The sequence below is a fragment of the Phyllostomus discolor genome, chromosome 4 (assembly GCF_004126475.2).
Source record: "Phyllostomus discolor isolate MPI-MPIP mPhyDis1 chromosome 4, mPhyDis1.pri.v3, whole genome shotgun sequence".
NCBI classification, from domain to species: Eukaryota; Metazoa; Chordata; class Mammalia; order Chiroptera; family Phyllostomidae; genus Phyllostomus; species Phyllostomus discolor.
Window position 1 is genome coordinate 5,673,410 of NC_040906.2, and position 6,000 is coordinate 5,679,409.

The following is a 6,000-nucleotide window of genomic DNA, read 5'->3' on the forward strand; positions in this document are numbered from 1 at the left end:
ACTAACATGTTACCAGCACCCCGTAAACCAGCAAGCTACAGCTCATCAGACAAAGTTATACAGTAGCCACTCTAATCAAGATCAAGCTGCAAACCCTTGGCAATGGGCAAGGGGACACTGATTGGTGGTGTTGCTCTCATATTAGTATGGGGCAAGGCAGACGTACAGTCCTTAGTTCATGTCCGTGGTGCTGGCCAGAGCTGGTCCATACCTGGGGCACAAGTTCATGAATTAATTATTTTTTTTTTAGATCAAGCTACAAAATGTATATGTTGTTTCTCTGACAAACATTTTATCAAAAGAAAGTGTTGCGAGGTTACGACACTATATAACATTCTATTTGCTTGGTCATCAACAAGTTACCTGCTGGATAATGCTCCCAAGGAATAATTATCATAACCTCAGACTGTCACTAAACATTGGGTAACTAGATTTTCTTGTCTTTGTAACTATGCATATGAAAATGCACATATACATCAAACAACCGAAAACAAACCAGCAACTAAAGACTGTGCTCAGAGTACCAAAATTTCAAGTTGGACACAATGTATTAAGGATTATGCAAACAGGTGTGTGCTAGACACTGCCAACACAAATGGCCAGGGAAGGAGCTACCTCCCTCCTCTGGGGCCACTTCACACCTGACTGACCTCTTGCAATTCTCTGCATGCCATTCCTTCTTCCTCTGCCAGCTTAACATCACAGTTGCCAGCAAACCACAATTCTGCCTTCATCACTCCTCTTCTATCTCTAGCAAAAGAAAGTTAAAAGCACAGTGGGGCCAGGAAGCTCAGGGACGCAGAAATGGCACACTGGAGGACGATGCACACAGTTGCACACCCTAAAACAAAACGCTGAGAGCAACAAGCTGTCAGTCTTAATTTCAACACCATCAGTCTATCGCCTGGGTCTCAGTCCTCCAATGGCTCTTCTCATACTCTTGGAAGGCCTGAGAAACAGAAGCAGAGCATTCCGCATTTACTCTCAGACCAGCCTACTTCACAAACGCTGGTGGTAGAGATATGTGCCCCGCCCCCAGACTGTGGACTGATAAAGGCAATGATTACGGTCCAGCTGGATGGTCATTAGAGTGGTGAGACACTCAGAGAAAGAACTCTCATATAACTCAATTCCTTCTTTAATTAGACAAGGATCCAATACCAGCCTTCTCTCCAGTAACACCCAAAACGTAGACTGATGACTAAATTGTCATGCAATTTTCAGGCTCCTTGGCTTCATACGCATTCACACAAACACAAGAGCTTTACACGTGAACAATTACACAGCAAAAAACTCACAAGCAATCTAAGTCAGAGGCTCAGAGATTTGATCGTCTTTCCCACAATCTTATCATGTACCAAAGTTTTACCAACATTTTGCCATTATCCATACTCATACTAGTCCACCTATCACGCTCTTATTTCTACGACACTAGACACCACTCACAAAATCAAATTCCTAATTACAAGGAGCCATGGAAAAAAAGAAAATAGATTTTTGAAACAGAAACACCACCAGAAATGTAACCAGAATACATTACCTGAAATGAAATTCTACCCTGTACTGAATTTTATTTTTTCCTACTGTGGGGACAATTTGCATTTGTGTCTATTTTTATGGCAGATGGTGAAACTAAATGATCAGTGATTAACCCCCTCCTGGAAAAAAAGGCTCTTGGAAAAGTACGGCAGTAATTAACAGAACCTATCAAAGATGATCAAGAGAAAAAATTTTAGTAAATATTCAAAGTAATAAAGGATGCCTTGTGGCATATACACTTGCAATGTACAAATACAGATTCAAATATAGCCAAATTATAAAACCAAACCCCAAACTTAAACTGAACTTTCTCAGCTATTCTTTTATATCGACTTTATGGAAATTCACGTGATCTAGCTGAGCATCTCACTCTATACGCCAGGACAAACAGAAACAGAGGCCTCATTAATACATTTTAGAATGTAAAGCACAAAGGGGAAAACTGGTTTAAACAAGAATCTGCAGTCTAAGTGTTAATGAACTAAAGTGAACTGCCCTGAAATAAAACAAGTCCCTTTTGTTATATCGGCAAATCTTTCCAGGACAAATTCTGTATTTCCTAAAGAAATGCCAATAGGAAACGAAATGCATCTAGCCTGAGTCTTCGTAATGTCATGATCCAAAGTAGTTAGCCTACATGGATGGCCCCAGTATAAATCCTATTTGTATAGGGGGCGGGGGGCAGAAATGGGAGCTGCATTACACTCTATAGGAGATACACCAGCTACGAAAATAATCTTTTAATAATGCCTTTAAAGATGTGCACTCTCTCATGTTGCAGAGATGTGTGATGTCTTCCATACCTGATGACAAGATGCAATACAAGTAAAATTTATTCAACAAACAGGAGGATCTAAATTGCAGAGAGGTCAGTAAATATACTTCAAACAAGAAATCTTTAAAAAAAAATTTTGTCCATAGTAGCAGTTATTAAATAAAACACATGACGGTTGCATTTTATATGACATAAGTATATGCAACCTTGTCAGGAAAAAAATATGTTTAAGAACACTTCCTTTACTTGGGTAAAACTATTTTTATATGAAGATATTTAATGACAAAAAAAGCTTCATAAAAATGTTACATATATGTGGTTTATTTCATTATGTAAAGAAAAAATAAACAAACAAAAAAGACCAAAAAGGGTGTGCACTAAAAGGTTAACAGCAACCAAATCTAAAGGTAAGATTACAGAAAATAATTTTTAAAAAATTTCCAGTACATCCTGCATCTTACAACTTTTTTAAAGTGAAAAAAGTTGGCATGCACTTGTCATATGAGCAAACAAATAAGTGCTTTCAAAACTAACACAGAGTCTAAGCTGCTTCCACAGATTCTAGACTTCAAATATAGCTAATTACTTGCTGGTAATTTTTAAAAATATACAAAATAAAGCTCATGACGACTGCTTCTGGCTCTCCTATAAAGATTTTCATACCTAAAAAAATTTTTACCTTTACATAAAAAAGTTCTGTGTCTAACTTTCTATCCCAGAATGTAAGTGGTAATTTGATTTAAAAAAATCATCAATTTAAGATTGCTTTACACAAATGTCATCTCAAAGAAGTTAAATTCAGCTCAGTAATTCCAAAGTGCGCACACCTAATACACAGTGCAAGTTTTGATGCACTTTAGTGAACTGCACCAACAGAAATGCCTTACGGAGATGAACTTATTTTAAACACATCATTTCCACTGCCTCGTAAGAGCCTGGCATCTAATGAAGCTTTCTGCAAGAGACTCTTTGCTTAGCCTGGACCTTTTCATTTGAATATCTGGGAAGCTGTCAAAATCAATCTCAAACTGCATTATATTTGAGGTACAGAATGTTAACTCTTTCCTGGGCCTCCTCGCCTTCCTTTCACAAGAGCGCCTTTAATATCTAACCCCAGCTTACATTTCCGGGCTCATGAGTCACTGGGCAATAAGCTCTAAGTTTCCTTTAGAGGTATCTGGCCCCCAAATACCTCCTTATCCCACTCCCACTTCCCACCGTGGTCCTGAGCAACAAAATGAATTATCCACTATTTCTAGACTATGCCTTTTTACCTTTGTCCTCTAGTCTTGCTGTCCCTCCAGATACTGTCTCCTCTGCAAGCCTCCACTCCCAAATCCTTTCAGGCCTTCCAGACCCCCTAGGCACCGCCTCGCCCAGAAAGCCTTCCAGATTTTCGGCTAGGCGGAAGTCATCGATCGGTCCGGTCTTCCCTGGGTTCCTTCCTAGCACCTTGCAGCTCTTTCACAGGACTTTTTATCTCCTCCTTCCTGGTATCGTGTTATCTGTGTACTGGTCTTATCACCCACGCCAGAGCGCAAGCTCCTCGCGGGAGGAGACCGCGGGCCGGGGTTCACCTTTGAATCCCTCCGGTGCGGACGCCCCGGGGCGCCTGCACGCAGTCAGCGCTCAAGCTGGTTCCACGGCAGCCGCGAACGCTCCGGCCGCGCAATTCCTAACCAGAAATCAGTTAGGCATTCTCCCGACGGGGGCGTCGCGGAGATGCCGCCTGCCTGCCCCCGCCCGGATCACAGAAAGTTTACAGAGGGCCCGTGTTTGGTGGGAATGACAGTTGGCCCGGGCCGCACTTCCCTGCCCTCCGGACTGCGGCCGGGGACGCCCCAACGCCGCCGGCCCGGCCAGGGGACCGCGGAAGGGTGGCAAGCGAGCCCGGGGCTCCCAGACCCCGTGGCAGGCCCCTGGGCGCGGCGCCGGCGAGGGCCAGAAGGGAAGGCTCCGCGAGGGGGCCGCGGCCGCCCGAGAAAATGGAGGCAGCCCCGGGGCCGGTGACTGGCCGGGGCAGGGCAGGCGGAAGCCGGGCCGGCGTCCGCGCCGCGAGCAGGGCAGGGCAGTCACTCACGGGGCTGGGCCGGGCGGCTTCCTCTCCGCCTCCGAGTCGTCGCCGTCCCCGTCCTCGGCCGCCTCCGCCGCCTCGGGCTGCTCGCTCGGTCCCCGCGGCGCGGCTCGGGCGCTCGGCCCCTCCGTTGTCTTCTGCCTGCTCCTGCTCCCGGCGGCGAGCTACCCCGGCGGCGGCTGCGCGGGCTGACGACGGCCCAGGGGCTCCCGCGGCGGCCGCCGCACTGCTGCGCTCGATCGTCCGGGCTGCGGCTGCGGCTGCTGCTGCTGCGGGCCCCGGCACCGCCTTTGCCTTCGCCTTCACCCGGCTCCCGGAGGTTCAGTCTCTCCCAGGCCGCGCCGCTCCCCGCTCCCGGCCCGAGCCCGGCTTTGACGTGCGCACTGCGCAGACGCCGAGGGAGGGACGTCGGGCGGCGCCGCAACGCCCCCTTCGGCCTCGGGCTCCCCCTGGCGGCCGGGAGGACTCGGCGCCGGAGTTCCCCCCCGCCGAGGCTGAAGACAGAGGGGAAGCAGGAAAAGCAGAAGCTGAGAAGAGAGTTCCTCTTCTTTCATCCGCCACTTAAATATTGGTGCTCAGCCCCTTCTCTTCTGTCAAGCACGCTTCCTGAAGGAATCTCACGCTCACTTTCCAGGACCACTTCCTCAGCTCTTAACAAAGACGTGTGCCTGCTAAGACTAAAAGCCGACTTCATGGAGATTGAATCTGTCATCCTTGGGAGGAGCAGATCACCCCCATTTTAGCATCTTCAGAGAGAGCGCCGTGGAGTGACAGGGATGGCATGATCCAGGCCGACAGGATTCAGGAGCCTGGGTGTAAACCCCAGCTCCACCATTTCGCCTCCACGGGCTCTTTCCTGCCCCGATGCCTGGGTTCCTGTGCACACACACGAATACAGGACCACAGGCCAATGAGGATGACGGAGGAAATGCATCGCAAAGCCCAGACTGCAGAATCTGGAACATAAAAATGCCTACACGTATATTTTTGTTTCTTTCTGTTGCTTTGTCTTTTTATTTGTAATTGGACAGGGATTTTTGAGCATCTACAGGGCGTGGTCACTGTTCTGGGAGGTGGGGCTGGAAACAAAACCGTCCCTGCTCCTGAGACAAACCATAAACAAATAAACCAGCACATATGCGACACTGGATGGTTTTCAGTGCTATGGAGAAAAACCTCACAGGCCAAGGAAGGGAGAGAGGGCAGGGTATTGTTATTTATAGCTCTCCCGTGCAGGTAGCAGCTGCATGAAGAAAGAGCATGCTGTGACCTGTGTGCATGGAAAGGCAGAGGGAACAGCAGGGACCAAGGCCCTGAGGTGGGGTGGCCTTGGACCCCAGCAAGGCCAGATCCCTGAGGGAGGGAAGAGGGCAGAGGTGAGGCAGAGAACCAGGACCTTACAGGCTGAAACGAGGCTTTTGGTTTTTACTCTGAATGAGGTGGGAAGCTATTTGGAGGGTTTCAAGCAGAGAAAGGATGTGGTCTGACATTTTAAAAGGATCACTCAGGGTGTGCTGTGAAGACCAGACTGAAGGGCAGAGGGCTTTCAGCTGGGAGGCCAGTTAGAAAACTTTCGAAATAATCCGGTCAACAGGAGACAGCCTCGGTCCAG

General features: G+C 47.8%; 1 protein-coding gene across 1 annotated transcript in view; it reads right to left on the reverse strand.

Moving 5' to 3' along the window:
* CAB39 (calcium binding protein 39) overlaps positions 1–4,519 on the reverse strand; it is a 72,121-nt gene extending 67,602 nt beyond the window's left edge. Inside the window, exon 1 of the mRNA XM_028509622.2 lies at positions 4,395–4,519. The gene's annotated coding sequence lies outside the window, so the exon portion shown is untranslated. The remainder of the gene's footprint in view (positions 1–4,394) is intronic.
* Positions 4,520–6,000: the final 1,481 nt, after the last annotated feature.